The sequence below is a fragment of the Phascolarctos cinereus genome, unplaced genomic scaffold (genome assembly GCF_003287225.1).
Source record: "Phascolarctos cinereus isolate Bilbo 61053 unplaced genomic scaffold, phaCin_HiC Scaffold_4;HRSCAF=312, whole genome shotgun sequence".
In the NCBI taxonomy this organism is placed as follows: Eukaryota; Metazoa; Chordata; class Mammalia; order Diprotodontia; family Phascolarctidae; genus Phascolarctos; species Phascolarctos cinereus.
Window position 1 is genome coordinate 516,536,519 of NW_027555847.1, and position 21,264 is coordinate 516,557,782.

Sequence of the window (21,264 nt, forward strand, 5' to 3'; positions counted from 1 at the left end):
GAACAACGTCTGCCTTTATCCAGCCATGTGTCACTTCTCCTATTTAGCATCTACCAGTTCTTTCCCCACCCTTGGATGCAGTTCATCTGGGCTTGCTGACAAACTCTGCAAGGGGACTTAAGCATCCTCTTATTATCTTCCTACTAAGTGTTTCATTTTTTTTTGTTCTGTTCTTTGTAGTCCAAAAGGCATTCTCCTTGGCAAAGGAAACATAAGCCAAATATATTAAGTAGTGCTACTTCCTCTTTCTTGCCTGTTACTGTCATCTCACTCACCCCAAGCAGTAGTCACATTCCTTACTGAGCTGTTTTCCTTCTCCAACATAGCTTTTAAAATTGTTTTTGTCATCCTTGGCATCTGGCACCCACCTTAGCTCATTCTGAACTTTAGTGATTCTTGCACTATGCCACAAGTGCCTGCATCCGTGGCCATGGTCTGATGCTGGCAGAGTGTGAAGAGAGAAAGAATCATGGGCCAGGTGGAAGATGTGAAGAACAAACTTCGTTTATTGATCTGAGGGCTCAGGCTTATATAGTACTGGATCAAGCAATAGTAACATTATTATTCATGAAAAGTACAAATCTAATTAAGTGATTTCCTTACTTCCTTGTACCTTGTCTGTTACATTCTTTCCTGCATCCTGTCCTGTACCCCATCCGTTTCCTCCTTTCCTGCATCCTGTTCTCAAGAGACAGAACGGGGGGGTGGTGAGCCGACATCCTGAGTTTCACAGCTGTCGGGCTTAGTACAAACCACAGGTAAGACCTGGGCTGGCCTAAGCCCTCCAACTCCCCAAAGCTGGACCTCTACAGCACTATTCTTAAAAGATCATACCATTCTTTTGTATTCATCCTTTATTACCTGCCCTAATTTCTATTTCTTGGAAGTATTTCAACCCTAACAGTATTCCTGAATGAATTTCCCCCCTTTTCCCCTATTCTGGGACCTAGTGCAAACCTGGAACAGACACTCCAGGGCAACTCTGAGTTTACGTTAAGACAAATCTACACACTTGGGGTGTGTCTGGGTTCCCAGGACATGGAAGGTGAGCAGTAAGGTAAAGACCAAGACTGTCTGCTTGGTTTGAATAGTTGCAGGGCGGAACATCAGCAACAGTAAGAAACAGTTACTAAACCCTTAATCTGTGTGGAAGTCTCTATAAGGCACTCAAGAGATACAAAGTTTAAGTAAGCCCATAGGCCTCCACTTCCCTTACAAATTAAATAGGGCGATAGTAACAATTTACATTTCTATAATACTCTTAGATGTACTGTTCACTTTTCTAACAATACACATGTCTGGGATGCACATAGCAAAAGCATTATTATCCCAATATCACAGATGAGGAAACTAAGGCTTATATCAATTAAGTTCCTACAGTAATACAACTAGTAAGGAGCAGAAGCATAATTCACATTTCAAGTCTCCTGAGTCCACAACCAGAATTTTTTTTTAACTAAGGTATAACATTCTAAGGGCAGCTAGGTGGCACAGTGAATAGAACACCGGGTCTGGAGTCAGAAAGATTCATTTTCCTGAGTTCAAATTTGGCCTCAGATACCTCCTAGCTGTGTGACCCTGGGCAAGTCACTTAACCCAGTTTGTCTCAGTTTCCTCATCTGTAAAATGAGCTGGAGAAGGAAATGGCAAACTGCTCCAGCATCTTTGCCAAGAAAATCCCACAAGTGGTCATGAAAAATCAGACATGACTGAAATGACTGAACAACAAATCATTCTGAATTGATACACTGAAATCCTCAAATATCTGAGTCATTGAGGCCCCCAATATGTTTGTGCCTGGAAGAAATAGGACATTCTGAGAAGATATTTTAGTTACTGTGGGTTAGATGATCACAAACTTCAAACAGATCCTAGAAATCATCTGCTCTTACTCTTTCATTTTACAGATGAGAAAACTGTGACTCAGAGGGGTTGTTTGAACTGTACAAGGTCACACAGATAATGACTGAAACAGAATAAAAATCCAGTCTGTGTACTCACAATCCACATCTGGACAATCACATCGATTATATTCAATTCAATAATGAATATATGTATGTATGTGTATGCGCGCATGTGTTTATGTATATTGCATTACACACAGATTGATTGTCTTCCAAAAGAACATGCATGTTCACACTTTCATCACCCAAGAGCCAGATATTCCTTTTTTCAGCCTTGCCTTTTGTACCAATATTTAACAGCTCTTACACTATGAGGGTTTCTTGAATATCTAGCAGATAAACACAGCCAGTATCCAAGAAAGCAGCTTTCCCCTCTCCCCCAGTCCAAGAATTTCATGGCTAAACTTTAAATCCCAAATGTATATTTGAAATAATATCACTATAATGTCTAATTAGTCCTTTGTGCCAGGTAAAATTCAGACTCCAACAGGCAAATATTAAAAATTCTGAGGACCCCAGATCAATAATACATGGCATTCTCACCATCACCTGCCTCCCCATGAATATGGTTCAAAGGGAACAGACCAGGAAATACCAGCTTTCACATATATGAGCTTGGTGGGTGGTTGTGGGGGGGGAGTAAAAAGAACCTGGGGCCCCATGAAGGGATAGATGCTGCCACTGATTTACTCAGCAAGAATGTGGAGCTGAGTCTACATCTGTGGCAACTTTACAAAGACCTATATGAATGGTAAATAAAAAATTGTGAGCAGCTGTTTAGTCAAAGAACCCCAAATGAAAAGTTAGCCAAGGCTGGTGAACCAGACATGAAAGCCCAGAAAACTGAAGTATGGAATCAATTTAGGTTAGGAGCACAGATCTGGAGTTAGAAAGGATCATGGAGATAATTTGCTTCCAACTCCCTTATTTTACAGATGAGCAGAATTTAGGCTCTAAGAGTTAAAAGTGACTTACCCAAGGTCATACAACCAGAACCAGGAGTTGACTGAGCCTTGATAGAGAAAGATCCCTGAACACGGAGTTTCCTCCTTACAACCCAGATGCTAAGAGGTCAGGCAGAGTTTCATGCACCTGAATATATTTTGACTGACAAGGTGAGTATCAGTCAGGGTCCTAGGACTCTACAGAAAAGCATAACAGAGTCAGCTTTTCCCTAGAGGATAGTAAAACATTTTTTCTGGTGTCCTGTGGACGTAACTGTAGATACTTCCTGGTTGTTTTTGTAGATTGGGAATGGAATAGGAATTTTCTTGCTTAGTAATGTTAAATTGATACCTCTTCCACTAATGCTGTGAACTTAGCCTACTGGTGAGTAGTGGTTGGGGCTTATGGCCCTACACCTGGCTTCTCATTTTTTACTTCTTACTCTACGCAACAAGCTCGATATCTTCTATGTGATTGAAAGGAGAGGCCATATTAGAAAATCTGAAAAAAAATTATTATCCTTCCCAAAGGTTTCGTTGGCCTTGGTCCTATCCTGCCCAGCCCAGGCAAATACCTCAAGTATCTCAGGTGAGACCTGGAATTCCAACTGCATACAAAAAAAAAATTTAAATGTTATATTAAAGAACTAGACACACTTATAACAAACTTATTTGAAAAGTAAAAAAAAAATCTAGAATACCAGGGAAAACAATGAAAAAAAGGAGAAATGAAAGGAGAATATCACTTTCAGGCTTCAAGCCCTTTTATAAAACAGCAATCATTGAAACTATTTGGTTTTTGTTAAAAAATTGAAAAAGCAGATCAACAGAATAGATTAGACAAGGAAGAATCAGAAATAATTAAATTTGAATACCTAGTATTTGACAACCCCAGAAACAGATTATCTAGAGAAAATTTCCTATTTTACAGCAACTACTGAGAAAAGTAGAGAACAATCTAGCAGAAATTAAATTAAAAGCAAAAACTTACACCATAATAAACTCAAAATGAATAGTGACCTGAATATTAATGAAAATACCATTTTTAAAAGGTAGGAGAGAATCTTTCATATGCCTAAAGGGTAAATTCTTAAGCAAATAAGATAGGTGGATTACAAGAGATATAGAAGGTAATTTCTTCTGCATGAAATAGAAAAGCTTTTGGACAAACAAAATTAGAACAGGATTACAAGCTAGGTTGTACAGTGGAGTGCAAAGCCTGGAGTCAAGAAGACTCATCTTTGTGAATTCAAATCCAGTCTCAGACACCTACTAGCTCTGTGACCCTGGACAAGTCACTTAACTCTGCCTCAGTTTTCTCATCTGTGGAATGAGCAGGAGGAGGAAATGGCAAACCACTCCAGTATCTTTGCCAAGAAAACTCCGTATGGAGTCATGAAGAGTTGAGCAGCACTGAAAAATGCCTGAACAAGAACAACAACAAATAAGGGAAATCATTTACTATGGAAAATCATTGCAGACAATATATCTGATAAAGTTCTATTGTACAGTATATGTAGGCAACAAACAAAATACAAGATAAAAGGATAAAATACAGGAACAAAAGTCATTCCCCAAAAGCAAATGATCAAATGACACAGTTTTCATAACAATTACAAACTCCTAATGACCATATGAAAGAGTGTTCTAATCAAGGAGTGAAAATTCGAACAACTGAGGTTTCTCCTCACACTCAGCAAATTGGCTAAGATGACAAAAGACAGAAATAGTCACTGTTGTGAATGACAGGCAGATACACGAATGCATTGTTGGTGGAACTGTGAATTAGTCCAACTGTCTCAGAAAACAATGTGAAATCATGCATTGGAAGTTGCTAAAATGCCCATATTCTTTGACCCAGGAATCTCATTTTAATTATATAGCCCAAGGAGATTAATGGCAAAAAGAAAGGCTTCACTCACATCAAAATACAGCACTTTTTGTAGTAGCAAAAAACTAGAGACAAAGTAGGGTAGCACAGTGCCTAGAACATAATAAGCATTTATAAGTGCTTATTGACTGACAAAATGCTCATCATTTAGGGAATAGCTAACCGAATTGTGGTTAAAGAAGTCACTTCCCCAAGGTCATACGTACAGTAAACATCAAAGGTGGATTTGAACCCAGGTTTTCTGATTCTAGAACCAATGTTCTTTCCATCACACCAGGCTAACAGTTAGTAGGGCCATAGCAGGTTTCATTAGTAAAGAATAAGAGAAATTGTAGAGGACACCCAGATGGAAAAAGCCGGCATAGAAGGAGATCAGTGGCAGACCCTCTCTACAACCTTATGGAAGGCCCCAGTTTTCAACCTTCTCTAATCTTTCTTTGATGACAGAGGTAACTTTTGTGAATTTCACACCCTCAATTCCAAAGGATTTCCTTGGAATAATGTAACTGGACTTGTTAGCATACAAATGTGTATATTTTAAAGTATAACAATTGCTTTACTTCCTTCATGTTTTGAGAATTAAAGCATTTTAAAAATCTCACCAAAATAAGCATGTTTCATCATTCACATGCCCCCTTCCTTTATAAAATTTTCTGGCACATTTGGTCCTCTTCAATTTTGTGTAGTTCAGTCATTTTTCAGTCCTGTCTGACTCTTCATGACCCCATTTGGGGTTTTCTTGGCAAGATACTGGAGTGGTTTGCCATTTCATTCTCCAGCTCATTTTCCAGATGAGGAAACTGAGGTAAACAGGATTAAGTGACTTGCCCAAGGTCACACAGTGCATAAGCATCTGAGGCTGGATTTGAACTCAGGAAGATGAATCTTCCTGACTTCATGCCAGGCACTCTATCCACTGTGCCACCTAGCTGCCCCTCTTCTTCAAGTACATATAACTTGATTATCCACTTCTTCAAAACCAGTAATGACTACCTCAATGTTACTCAATGAAACGAAAGTCCATCTTTGCTGTAAGGGAGCTGCTTGGTAAAACCAAAAGCCACATCTGAGCTGTCAATTGTGTGTGCAACTTGGAAGCCCTTTGAAAATCTGGTCCAGGATGCAGATGAGGAGGAGGCAAACTTCCAAAGATTTCCAAGTTGGCTTCAGTTTAAATATAAAGCCTTCCTTTCAGACACTTGTCTGCAGCTTCTGGTCCTATCTGAATATTCAGACACCTAGCTCCAGCTCCACAGTCCCATTCCCACTTCATGATCACTCTCAATTTTTTCCCTCTGAAACTCACTCTTCTGTTTCCTTAAGCAGAGGCCCACCCTCTCTACCTTACACTGCCCCTCCCCCCATTTCTGTTTATTGAATTCCTGCTCTGTGCATAGCACCGAGTATGGTCTATCTTAGCATCCCATCAGGAGAACTATTTGTGAGCTCCCATGTGGGCTCCAGAATATTTCCTTTTATACAAAATAGCTGGGGCTTCTCGGAATGGGTCTTTCATATAGTAGGTACTCAAATTTGATCTGCTTAGTTGAATGTATATGCATATATATTTGCTGGATTGAGCAGTATTCAGGTCACCCATTCTAAAATATCTCATGAATGAGATTCCGGTGGACCCATCCAGAAATTAAGGGAGTAATGAAACTGCAGATGAACTGAAGTGTTTGGTCTTCACATGTGGACCAGGGATGACAGATCACCCTAACAGCAATATACATTCTGTTATATAGCAGTCTTGCTGATTTATTTCATTTTTTTTTGTTTTTGGAAGAATATATCTTGGCATAGTTTTCTTCTTTAAATCATTACAAGCTGCTGCTTCAGATTCCTTCTTTCCTCAGTTTTAAATACTCTTGAGATCTTCCACTATCATGTCACTGGCTATATTATCCCAACAAAGTGAAATGTGGAATTGAGGCAATTATCTAAATAATTAAAAACAAACAAAGCCTTGGCCTTGATGACTTGGAAAGTCCTGTGAAAGTAGGGTTTTTGTGCAAATTAGGAAAACTCTAACTTTTCTCTCTGTTCATAGACATAGTTAACAAAGTTTAAAATAGCTTCAATGGTTGTTTTCTCTGAAACATTATTTGGGGAAAGTTGAGGTAACAATATATCACCACTTGGCAAACATCATCTCAATGGCTTAGCCATGAGAAGAGAATTCAATCACAAAGCCTCACCAGGTTGATTGTTGGGCGTTAGCGGCCACCTACTTCGTTGTCCTCCCTATACTCCCCGAACCTAACATATCTAGCACGTGACTCCCCTTACTCTCAAGCTTGTTGAAATTAAAATAAAAACAAAACCATGGTGTCTTTCCACAAAAGTGTTGGAGATCCACTTGAATTAATCATTTACTTGCCTCAGCCCACAGACAGATCCAGAAAAAAAAATACAGGAAGAAGTTTAATTACTTCAGCTGGAAAGGTCCCTAAAACCAAACTCCAACCTTTACTAACCACAAACTCAGAATCCCAGATACCATTGCATTTTAATCTATTGATATATCTTCCTTAGGAGTTTTTCCCTTGCAGTCACTGCAGCCTAGTGTGAAGAAATTGTTGCAAATATACCTGCCATACTTTGACACCATCCACCATTACAATGTATACAGTGCATGTTGACGAAAAGTTCTAATTACAGAAGAAGGAGGTTGGAATGAATGAGGAAATGAGTAGTCTAAAGTGCCATGTAACCTACAGGCATTTGATGAAACTGATTTTCTGTCATCAAAAGAGTAAACAGACCATAGTAACCTTCAGAACCTTCAGAAAGAAATATTCTCTCTACTCAGTTAAATGAAAGAGAACCCACTTCTATCACCTTCCTGGGCCTGGGGGCAATGTTGTTGAATAGAGACGCCCTAACTCACCTCTTTACTGATCATAGGACAACAGATTTATAGCTGAATGTCATCTTTGGGGGGGGTGGCTAGGCAATGGGGTTAAGTGACTTGCCCCAGGGTAAGTGTCAAGTGTCTGAGGCCAGATTTGAACTCAGGTCCTCCGGACTCCAAGGCTGGGGCTCTATCCACTGCACCACCTTGCTACCCCAGCTGAATGTCATCTTAAGGTCTTCTGACCTAATCCTCTCATTTTACAGAGGATCAAACTGAGACCATGGAAGATTGGGTGATTTGCCTAAGTAGCACATTTCAGAGCCAGGATTTGAACTTGGGTCATCTAGTGCCAGTGCCCTTCCCTCCATCTCTGCAAGATGTGGAAGCAATTCTCTATCATGTTAAGTCACAGAGAGCTTCACTCCAGAGGCTTATGACTTCCCAAATTGTAGTTGTTGAACTATCAAGCATCAAAGGAGATACACCACCACATGTGGAAATATCATTTGACTTTGAAAGGTTGACACACAGAAGTCTTAATACTCTTTGAGGTGTCCAATGGTAATTCTTCAATATATTCTTTAATTCCTTTAAATTCTTTTCCGTATCCCTTTCATCTATTCCTTCCTTTCCATTACTACTGCCACTTTCCTAACCCTGGCCCTTATCATGTCTCAGCATGATTATTATAACTGGTTTTCCTACCACCAACCTATACCCACTCCAATCCATCCTCCACATATCCTCTAGAGCTGCCAGATCCATCTTCCTAAAATTATAGTTATATTTTATTACTCTATTATTCAGAATCTTCAGTGGTTCCCTGTTTCTTACAGGATAATTGCAAAGTTCTTAGCTTACCTCTCTTTCCCCACAAATCTGCAATAATCCTTTACTGCTAGGGGATATGACCTTGGCAAACTGGAGTCAGTCACCCATCCAAATAAACTTGTTTAATGCTTTAGTTTTACTTTTTGCATAGAATTAATAAAAGGAAGAAGACAATACAGTAAATAGAACATCTACAGGCACACAGCTTCTCCTAGACCTTGGCTATCTCCATTGTCTTTACTAGCCATGCTCCAAACCCAAGGTCTCAGTTCAAGGTATCTTGAGTGGGCTTATCTGCCCACTCAGAAGAAGCAGGTTCAATGAAATCTTCCCAATGCAGCCAGTGGTAGCCTAGAATCACCCATTGATTCCTCTGTAGCTCCAGCCTGGGTTATCTGGGCACTGTCTGGGTCTTGTGAACAACTAAGGCTGGTACTTTTCAGTTTGGTGTCCTGTCAGTGGTGGGAATCTCTGATTGTTTCTCACCTTAACTGGATTATTGTTCACAGAGTAGGGGGAGTGGACTCAAAGGAAAGCCCCAGTAAAAAAGGCCTGTCTCTATTCAGCCCTCTCTGACTTTTAATTCAGGTTTCTAGTGACACAAGCTATGTCACTTTTCCCTTGATCTCCTAATTTATATGTGAGCTTGGTCATTGAGGGTGGACAAAAAGAAGGCTCTGCATTTGTATGCACCTAATTCAGGCTCTATACACCCAGAAGAAATGAGATAGAAATTTGAAACAATTTTCCAGACCACTAAGGCAATAGAATGAATTCCTGTAGGAAAGGAACAATCCTGCAGATGATATGTACAGACTGATCAAATACAACAGTTCATTTCAGCAAACACATTGCATTTCTACTGTAAACAGAGGAGTAGGGACTAATGGAGATACAAAGTCTCACTGAAACACAGCCCCTCCCCTCATGGAACTTATACTCTAATAGAAAGATACAACACTGACATAACTGACACAACACAATGATGACAACACAACACATAGCTGACTATAACATAAAATATGCAATAAGCAAATCAGGTATGTGTAAGAAAAGTACTGAGTAATGTCTGATGGGGAGAAAAGGTTATTATTGACAAGGGCCATCAAGGAAGATGGATTTTGGTGTTTAAGCATCTAATGAAATTCTACAGGGAAGAATGAAGGAGGGCAGCAGTGGGAGCAAAGATATTCCAGCAATAGAGAATTGTATGAGCAGAGCTATAGAGGTGAGAAAGCAAAGGCTGCGTGCAAGGGACAAAAAAAGAAAAAAAAGTGGCTCCTTATAGCTTTCATGTAGTTCACAAAGTGGGATAGTATTTGATAAGACTAAAAAGGTAGGGTTATGCCAGATTCCATATGGTCCCAATGTGGGCAAAATACTACTGTGCCATAAGAAAAAGTAAAAGCAATGAGTTGAGAAAAACTGCATGATCTGATGCAAAGTGAAGTGAGCAGAACTACAGAACAATTTATACAATACGACATCATTATAAAAAATCAACTTTGAATGTCTTAAGAACTCTGATCAGTCCAGTGTCTAATCATGATTCTAGGGGACTGATGGTGATCTATGTAAGCAATCTCCTGACTGAAAGGTGATGGCCTCAAGGTGCAGAATGAGACACACATTTTTAGATATGAACAATGTGGAAATTTCTTTTGCTTAACTATGCACACTTGTTGGAAAGGTTTTGCTTTTCTTTTTAATTGGGGTGGAGGGTATGGAAGAAAGAGAAAATGAATGTTCATTAATTGAAAAAATAAAGGGGAGAACAAAAAAGTTCAAGGCAAAAGAGAGCCAGTAGAGTGTTTTGAGCAGATGAGTGACATGACCAGCTCATTGGAGAATCACTACAATTCTACATTTCACTTTGCCCGTACAGATGCCCTTCAAGGAGGCCTAAATATTCTATACTATGTCCACACTTCATAGATGTTAGTGGGATCACAAAGATCATGGATCATTGAGAAGGCTTTATGAGGCATGACAAGGATGCTGGATTGGGAGTCAGAAAGACAGGGTTCAAATCTCAGGTCTCTTATTTACCCTCAGATATTAATAATTCTCTCTATTGATAATAGCAGAAATTTAAGGAAAGTCAAAAGAGTAAATTTCTCTTTTCTTTTGACCTCTAATTATACAGATGAGGAAACTGAGGTACGAACAGGTACTTCCCCTGCTCCCTCCATTTTCCAGTTCCCTTTGCTATGTTCTCTTCCCCCTTTAGAATGTAAGCTCCCTGAGGAGCTTGAGTCTTTATATATATATATATATATATATATATATATATATATATGCCCAGCACTTAGCCCAGTGCCTGGCATACAGTAAAGTTTACTTTACACTGAGTAAACTCTTCACTAATGCTTGTCAACTTGTTGACTTGATTAGAAGCTAAAGAGGTGATCTGGAGCTTTGGAGAAATCCTTTGAAATGAACCACTATTTTTTTGTTTTGTTTTGTTTTGTTTTGTTTTGTTTTTAGCAGCCACACTATCTGTACCTTATAACACAACAACTCATTTGTCTACAATCCTTTGAGATTTACAAAGTGCTTTCATCACAACATCTTTGTGAAGTAGATAATGCAAGTATTACTACACTCATTTTTCAGATAAGGCACATCAGTTAAGTGATACATCTAGTAAACAGTATCATCATAACTAGAAACCAGCTCCTCTAACTTCCATCTGTACAGCTAGTAAGTTTCTTGTTTAGGTATGACTCAGACCAGGATGAGTCTGAGGTCCCTTCTAATTGTGATATTCTGTGATTCCTGATCCAATGTTCTTTCTGCTATAGCAACATCAGAGAGTTGGAAAATGCATAATTTGACCATGTTCTTCTTCCAACACAATCTGTAAATGCTTTTGGTGGTCCCTTATCCCCTTTTCTGAGTCTTTTGAAATAAGGTGCCTATTCTCAAGTTATTCCTCCTTAAGAATCAGGGGTGTGGTGAAATAGATTTGTAAGTTATTAGGGCTGGAAGCTGATCGAAGGATCATCTAGCCTAACCCCTTCATTTTTAGGATGAGGAAACCAAGGCCCTGAGACGTGAAATTATCTGCTAGTTAGTGGCAAAGATGTTACTCAAACTCAGTTAACCTCTTTGTAAATCCAGACCTCTATCTCTGCTATACTATGTAGCAGGACCCCAGTTGCATTTTAGGATGGTCTGAAATTGTCTACTCCCCTGGAGACAATTCAAGACCCAACTGGCTTTGATTATTTCTGTTCATCTATGTGCGTTGTGAAAGAGAAAAGTTTATTCTCTCTTCTCTGCAAGGTCCAACTTAAACTTAGGTCAAGTAGACAACTGCTTGTGATATATGGGTTGAGGGGCATGAGGGAGAATCTCCCTGGCCCCAAATATCTTTCCCACCAATATGATATAGGGGCCTGGAGACCCAACATTAGGGAGGTTCATTCATAGAACATCATATATTAGAGTGAGAGATCTCTAAATCCTAGAGATCATCTGGTTTAGCTCTTGAATTTTTCAGATGAAAAAACTGAGGATTAAAGAGGTAAGTTACTAGCTCAAGTTCCCAGTGAGTTAGTGGCAGATCAGAGACAGCAGCCTGGGTCTCTGCCTCCCCTGTTCAGTTCCCTTTTCACCTTTGTACTTCTCAAAGAGGCAATCCAGTATAATTCAAAGAGCACTGGATTTAGAGTCAGAGGCCAAAATCCTAGCTCTGCCACTTCCTAGTTATATAACTGCTGGCAAGTCATTTCATAGGGTTTTTTAAATTTAATTTTTAATTTATTAAATAAAACAAGCATGTCCATAACAGTAGACTTTTAAAAAAAAGATGATTGCACATGAAACTGCAAATCTATTATGTATAAGTTGCTATTCCTTTTAAATATATAATAAAGCTATCATGTAACTTTCTTTTTTCTCTTCCCACCCTCCCTGAGATGGCTACCATTAGACACAAATATGTACACACACACATATGTAAAATTATTCTATGCATACTTCTATTTATCAGTTCTTTCTCGATGCAGATAGCGTCTTTCATAGTTCCTTCATAGTTAATTTGGTTATTTATAATATTCAAAATTACTTAGTTGCTCAAATATATACATATACTGTACACATTTCATCTTCCTGGCCCTTAGTTTCCTCATCTGTAAAAAATGAGAGGATTGGTCTAGAGCAGTGGTGTCAAATCAAATAGAAACTGGGGCCACTAATTTGTACATAAGGATTCCTTCAGGCCACATGCTGATTTAGTTTTAAAATGTAATGTAATTTATATTTTATTACATTTCTGTTTATTTTGTTAAATATTTTCCAATTAACTCTTAATCTGGCTTGGGCTACATGTGGTAACATCATCAACAGCATCCCCAGGGCATTTGTTTAATCTGTGTCTGATGTAGACAATCTCTAAGATTCCTACTAACTCAAAATCCTGTAATAGTAGCCAGGAGCCTGAGAACCAGAGATTTGGTGAGACTGAGGATTAAGCCTTCAGTAAGAAGCTAGCTGACTCATTATGACACCCTAAATGTACTTTCATTTAGGAATGATGCAAAATTGTAGGTATTCCTCAGGCAAATAGACTCAGAACACTCCCCATGTGCAAATAGCATTCATAAAGGTCATGGGGAAAAGGGGGTTGGCACCATTACACTGTAGGTGGGGCAGGGATTAATTTCAAACCATGGAGATTTGTTTTAAAATCAATCTTAGTCACTTTAGAGTATACCCAAGGATTGACAGGTAATAAGTGTAAGTCATTAATACAAAGATGTGAAATTAGAGCACTGACCAGAAAGGTATGTACAGGGCCAGAGTAGAAAACAAAAGGCCATCTTTCCATTTCTCCATCTATGATTCCATGACCCATTGCTAAAATACGGTAAAAAGCAACACTGTTTTCTGAAAAGATCCCTTCTACCACCATCATCCTCACTTCTCTGGGAAAGTTAATTATAGCCAGGCATGGTGGTGCAGGCCTGTAATCCCTGGTACTGGGGAGGTAGGGGCTGATGGATCACTTGAGTTTGAGCAGCAAAAGGGCTAAACCTGATCCAGTCTTTGAATTATATACAGCACTAATTTGATTGTTCCTCCCCCTATTTCTTCCTACTCCCCCCACCCCCACCCAGTACTGGGGACCTACCAGGCAACAGATCAAAGCTTCCAAACAGATCAACAATGAGATTGGGTCTTTGAGTAGTTGCTGCATTTTAAGCCTGGGTAAGATAAGAGAGACTTAGTCTCAAAAAAGTAAGATAAAATAAAATAATTACCAAGGATACCTTCAAACCATACAAAATTAACTGAATTCTGTCTCCTCTGTATTTCTCAGTACTGCCACCTTCATCACAATTAATGCATGCATGATCAAATGGCATCTACCTACAGGAAGAACCTGTCTTTGTTCTCCAGGGCAGCTTGATCTTAAGTGTGGAAAATGATTGGTCACCTGGAGGCAGTTGTAAAAACTTATCAAGAGATAGGAGAGATAATGTCATCAAGCAGTACTAGACTGCTCTCTCTTTGGGCTACATTATTTCTATTTCATTTAATGAGAGTTAGGAGATCCAGGTTCTAATTCCTTCTCTACACTTCACAAGTTACATAAACACAGCATTATTTTGTGGGTAGAATATAGGATTTGCAGTAAAAAAAAAAAGACATGGGTTCAACTTTTGGCCTCTAATTACTATCTGAGTGACCTTGGATGAGTCCATTTGTCTCTCTGATTTTTAATTTCCTCATCCATAAAAAGGGGGTATAATGGAGAACTAGCACATGCACAGGGTGCCACTGATACAACTTCATCTATGAAGAGGCTTGGGAAGTTTGCTTCTAGAAAAGTAGCAATGACTCTCCTAGAATGAAATGGAAATGCCTTGGAGAGACTTTAGAGAATACTAAGTCATTCAGTAACTTGCTCCGGTCTGTTAACCATGTGGTAAATGGTGGCTTCTATCATTGGCTGCTGTTGTGAAATCAAAACTGAGGGAACCTTCAAAAGGCATTAATTGGCCTAGTTACCACTTCCTCCACCTAAATTTGACCCAGCTGCTGGGATTCCTAACTATGCTTGTGTTATCCAACTCTGTGTCTCATTACAGTACAATCCTATATGGAATTCATTCAACAAGAATCTACTAAGTGACTACTATGTGCACCATGCCTAAAAGTATAAGCATAACTTAGGCCCTTGCCCTCTGGAGCAAAATTGTTCATCCATGCAGAGGAACAAAGTAATTAACAAACCATTCCTTACTTTTCAGGATAGTTAATCAACCATACTCTTTCTCCATGGTGGCAGAATTTGCCACATTCCAGAAGTCATGGTCACTACTATTGTACTATGGAAAAACTGTGGTCCGTTATGGTTTAACCCAAAGTCATGGTTGGGGCAATTCTACTATGTCACCACACATGTTGACTTGGCCCAGGGAGCTCAAAAAGATTCAATGTCTCCTTAATTCCTTCAAACATTCAGTGACCATGCTTTCTCAACAGTCCCCTCCAGGACTGAAACTTGAATTCAATAAAACACTTATTAAGCATTATTATATTCAGCGTTCAATCAAACTATGCCTAGAAGAAATCTGTAACCCAAATTGAGAGGAATTAAAAGTTAGCTGTGTTACAATGGAAAGGGCTCTGTGTTGTCATCAGAAAACCTAAATTCAAATCTCACCTCTACTAACCGGCCAAGTGATCTTGAGAAAGTTAGTTCTCCTATGAGGTCTTATTTCCTCATCTTTATAACCCTGGGTTCAAACCTTGATCCTTTGCCTAAGACTCTTCTCATCATCGAAGATGATGACTCTCCTCTGGTGCTTGCATGAAGCAGTGATGTTGACAGGAAAGCTTGGAAGAGGAAACACCTTCTTTCTTCCTGCTTTGAAAGGACACACGACCCTCTTTAGGGAGCTACACTGAAAGAGAACAGATTCTGGAAAGCAGATATGTAGGGGAAAGCTGGTTCCCTAACATGTCCGTGATTTCCAAAGCAGGAAGGAGGAAAAATGTCTCTCTTCTCCCAAGCTCTCCCACCAACATCACTGCCTCATACAGGCATGAAGAATTACATGTCTTCTCTCCACCAATGAATAGAGTCTTATGTAAATGTTCCAGTATTGAACCCAGGGTCATATTTGTAAAATGAGGGGACTAGATTCACTCTATAGGTCTGGATCCTATAATTCTAAGAGTGAATGAAAATGATCTGTTAAGACTAGGCAATTTCTACCCTAATTTTCACAGAATGCAAGGGGTCTCAGGACTTAGTGTGACTCTTCTTACTCTAAGATTTTTTTAATGCATACATGAAAGGCCATATACCCAATCTCTAGGACTAGCACATGCTAAGATTTATCTCCTAGGTCTTAGGAGAACTATTAGGGGACTAAAGCTAAACCTCAAGCAGATATCTTACAGCCTTTTCCTTTGCACCAGGTTTGGTCTAATCGGGGAAGAACCCACACTTGTGGTCTCAATTAGCAACAGCACATGTCTGCTATTAATAATGATAGCAATTTACTTATGTTGAAACTGAAGGCCTTCAATTCCCTTTGAAAATCCTAAATGCATTTCACATGGCTCACATACATTTTTCTAAGCTTTCTCCTTTGCATTTTTCTTCTTTTGTTTTTAAAATAAACTTCATCTTCAAAGCCCATGACTGTCATTTGGGGCTCGAAGATGATTTTTTTTAATACGTATTTTGTGTTGTGGTCAAATAACTGGTTCTGTCTTCTGGGGTAACTTGTTGTGTCCATGTGGATATAATTTAACTGTCTTTTTTCCCCGAATTTTTATTTGACATTTTTAAAGACAGTGGGATAGCATTAAAAACAAAGAAAAATCCTTGCAATGAAGAATCATAATTGTTTTCAGGAAACCACATGTAGCATTTTAAATCTATGTTGTGGACTGCATTGTATCTTGCAATGAGGTACAGTTGAGAAGAACCAAAAAAAAAAAAAACCCAAAAAACCCATAAGAAACCCTTAAGAAGAAAATCTGAACAATTGGTCTTCAGCAAATACACAAGAGAGGGGATTGTGGCCACATCAAATGTTTCCATTTTCAATAGTCCAATTGAATACATTGAACTCCTTAAAAGACAAATTTTGTTTCAAAGAAATCACCCAGAGCAAGTGCATGTGAAACAAAGAGAATCAGGATCAGTTAGGCAATATTGGCAAATCTGAGATTAAGGAGAGTGCTTTTGTCCTCTGTCTAGTATTTTTGAAAGACCTAAGAAATTTGATGCAAAACGTGACCATAGAGGCAAACTAGAGAGTTGAGATTATTATCTGGAAAATTTAGGCTAAAAGAATCCTATCACAACCAGTCAAATTCCCTGAACAATTTGCTTAAATTTCTCCTTGTGAAGATACAGGATATGCTCTTTGTAACCACCAACTCGATAGTGCTTTTAGCCAAGATAATTATCATAAACTCTGAAAGATAGTACTACATACATAGCAAGTTTGTAATAAACCCTTAATAAAGAATTGAAGATAGGATAAAATGAATTGTTCATGAAATCAAATCAATGAATAGATGTTACAGAACATACAAAGACAAATGGGACCCATTTCTTTCTTTCACCCTAAATGAAAGTATTCTGTACATCCAGGAGAAAAGTGAAAAATCCTAACTATTCCACCAAGTCTGAGGAAGTGTGAATTACTTTGACCAAAAGATTTTCTTTGAGGTTGCTATCTACCTACCATGTAGGAAGGTAAAATCAATATGAAAGTCTTCTTTTTCCTTCCTGCCTTAAACTTTGTTGCCTAGATCATTGACTCACAAATGGCAGATTCTTTGGCTATTTCTCCACAGCCAACTAACTTTGTTAGCTTCTGAGGACATCTGACTTGAAGATCATGGTAGACAGCTGTGCATGGAAGGCAGAAGGAAAGTGCATTTGCTTTCAAGCAATAGTTATCTTTCAGTCCATATCACTGTGGTCATTGTGCTCCTTTGAAGCTGGCCAATGATGGTTTGGCAAGTTGATGAGAACTAGCCCCTGGAAGTGTTTGTACAAAAACGAGCATTTCTTAGATGGATCTGTCACCATGGCTCATAAAATGGAGATGGCATGGGCTTTCAGTGTGGTTAATGATGTCACAAAGACACTGAATTTCAGAGTTGGCGAAGATTTCAAAGGTCCCCAAGTCTATCCTGTACCTGAAAAAACCTCCTTCTTCAACATGCATGACAAGTGGTCCTTAAAGACTTCCAGTGAGGGAGAGAACCCACTACTCCTGAGGCATCTCCACTGACCTTTGGGCTATCTCTAATTATTAGAAGTTTCTCCTTCATCAAAAATAAATGTGTCTCTTCAAAAGTTTCATTCCTTGATCCTTTTTTTGTCTTCAGGGTCTAAGAAGAAATAGTATAACATCTTTTCCAGGTGTCAACACTTTTAATACTTGAAGTCAGCTAACACACCAACTCTTATCCAGGCTAAACATTCCCAGCCCTTGACCTGATTTTTAACATTGATATTCAATCACTCAATGACTTGGATTTTTTAAAAAGTATTTCAGTACCCCAGTTACTCTTCTTTAGTAAATCACTACAGATATTAGAAGCAGATTAATATGATTTATATGCATATTATTTTTTACAAAATATTTTTATAGAAACATTGCATAACATATTCAAAGTTTATACACAAATACCTTATTGGATTTAAATAGTATTACTACACCTAGTTAGGGCCTAGGCCACAATCAGACCTGCTGCTTCAAATACCTAGCACCTAGTTGTCATTCAAAGCAAGTTGACTAAAAAATATAAAAACTTTAAGCAAGTGGAAGAATTAGGCATTCAAATTACTGAGCATTCATTTATTGAGCTTTTATATGACAAGTAGGATCATACAAGTCTAGACTTAAAACTAAAAGGGACTTTAGAGGTAACTTAATCTACCCAACCCTTTCATTTTTCAGATAGAAATGAGATCTATAGAGCTTAAGTGACTTGCCCAACCTCAAGCAGGTTGTAAGAAGTAAACATCAGGGGTGGGATTTGAAACAAGGACCTCTGGTTTCAGAACCTATATTTTCTACTATATTACTCCATTTTGGTTGAATTCAGTTGAAAGTTAAAAACATGGTCCATGTCTAATTGAAATAGTCACTCAAAATGGATAGTTGAGAGGTTATCCAGTAAGTGTGTATCAAAAAATTACAACTAAAGAGGCAACATGATTGAGTGAAAAAGAGTCAGCAGACCAAGATTTGGATCCTAAATCTGATATTAATTACTAGGTGGCACAGTAGATAGAGTACCAGGCCTGGAGTCAGGAAGACTCACTTTCCTGAGTTCAAATCTGGCCTCAGACACTTACTAGCTATGTGACTCTGGGCAAACCACTTAACCCTATTTACTTCATTTTCCTCATCTGTAAAATGAGCTGGAAATGGCAAATCACTCCAATATCTTTGTCAAGAAAACTCCAAATGGGGTCATGAAGAGCTGAACACCTGAAACCACATCAGATTATTAGCTCTTTCCTAAATATGGTACACAATCTCCTGTTTCTTGTCATTGGGACAAGCCATCCTTCCAGCATTGCTTGCCCTCCATCTTAATGCTTGCCTTTTAGAACTCCATCTTCCATTCAGCTCGGGTACCACTTCCTTATGAATGGCTTCTGTGACCCTCCTAACTATTTTTCCTCTCTCATACTCCCCTTCAAACATTCCTCAAGTGTTTTGTCTGCCTGCTTGGCCTCTTTCATTTCTACCTTCTTAGTGATTCTATCAACAGTCAAAACACAAGCTCCTTAAGGCCAAGGATATTTTGTAATTTCCTTTTTTATCTGTAGGGCCTAGCACAATACTTTGTATTCTTCCTGACTTTAGGCCTGGCACTCTATCTACTACACCACCTCACTGCCAAGTTACAAGTTAGCAACTCCTATATAACTTTGTCTTTGAGAGTTGCCTGAGGCACTGAGACATTAACTGACTGCCTCAGCATCTTGTAGTTCAGTCACGTCCAACTTTTTGGCCCCATTTGGGGTTTTCTTGGTAGATACTAGAGTGGTTTGCCATTTCCTTCTCCAGCTCATTTTAGAGATGAGGAACTGAGGCAAACAGGATGAAGTGACTTGTCTAGGGTCACACAGCTAATAAGTGTCTGAGGTGAGATTTGAACTCAGGTCCTCCTGACTCCAGGCCTACCACTCTATCCACTGTGCTACCTGGCTGCCCACCTCAGAATCACAAGTCTGTTTGTGTCAGAGGTAGGCCTTAAATCTAGGACTCTCTGATTACATGATGTTGCCTTTCTCTTTGTACACAGTAGACAATCAATATCTTTTGAGTGAGAAGAGATAAAAGTCACATTCCTCTTTTAAAGTATGTATTATTAGAAAAAACACTTCACCCTTTTTAATAAAGAAAATTAAGCATAAAACCCTCATGTAAACAGCAAAAGAAGATAGAAAAGATCAAGAATAAATCCATGAATGAATAAAGCACTTATTGAGTGCTTACAATCTGCAAAGCTCCGTGCTAAATGCTAGGGATGCAACTAGAAAAATAAGATCATTTCTGCTGTCAAGGAACTCAAATTCTAAAAGAAGAGATATACACACATACATATATACATAGACATACATATACACATACATAAGTACATGCACATACACATATGTGTGAATATGCATCTACATACATATACATACATACAGAGAGATATCTATGTATCAGTGTATCTATCTATCCATCTAGAAGGATTCAGCTGCAAGTCAGATAGAAAGGTCCCATGGTCCTTAGAGCACAGTGGAAAAACAGAGGGTAATAGTAATACATCTCTTAGCATCATTTCCAACAATAAAATATCAGTGTCTGAAAATGAGTGATAATGAGCCAAGTGCCATTGGTGGCAAGCAAAGAAATGGTGTTGGGATCTGATGCTTGAGGAACTGAGTTTAAATTCTGTCTCTATTACATGCTATCAGTGTCTTTGGAAAAATTGCCTCTCTTGGCCTGTTTTTCCTCATCTTCAAAATGAGGAAATTGGACTCTTCCATGGCCTTCAAAATCCTTTCAGGCTCTATGTTTATGATCTTAGGTCAATACAATAGTAGATGAACTGCATTAGGGCCAAAGCATACCATTAATTGATTTCACTCTCATTGAATTGTGTAGTCATACAGGCAACCTTGTAGAAAGTTGAATGGACTGATGATAGAGTGTTCTAAAAGTCTTAGAGCATATTTTAGCCTTAATAGCCTAAAACTACAGTGACTTTGGGGACATCCCATATTTTAGGCCCATACAATTTGGCTGGTTCAGCATTCATGAAATAGCAAGGATTATAAATACCTCCCTTTACCTCAAGACAGGTTTCTCTCCCTTTACAAAGGTTATTCATCCTTCGTTTTCAGAGGACCAATGACATGAAGGGGTAATCTCTTGACTTGCCTGTGAATTGGATTTAAGTGAGGCAGAGTTGCACAAAGTCATCAGCCTCACTCTCTCTTCCAGAGTCATCAAAGTCCAGTGACAAGACAAAAATCAGGACCACTGGCAATGGTCCAGAATATAGTGGATGGCTTTGGTATCTTCTGTATCTGACCAAGCTCTAATTTCTCCACAGTACCTGCTTCAGCTGCCCTCACAGCTGCTGGAACAAGTTGTTCTCATCCACCCATCCTACTGGGGGAAGTCTTTATACTTTGGGGTAGACACCCTCCTAATTCACCAACAGATGTGAGGTCTGTTGGTTACCCTTAACTATAGGGTGTTCAGGGAAGGGTGTTCAGAATAGCGCCTCTGTTATGAGAACTTGCTGAGCCCTTTTCAGGGATGCTCATCCACCTTC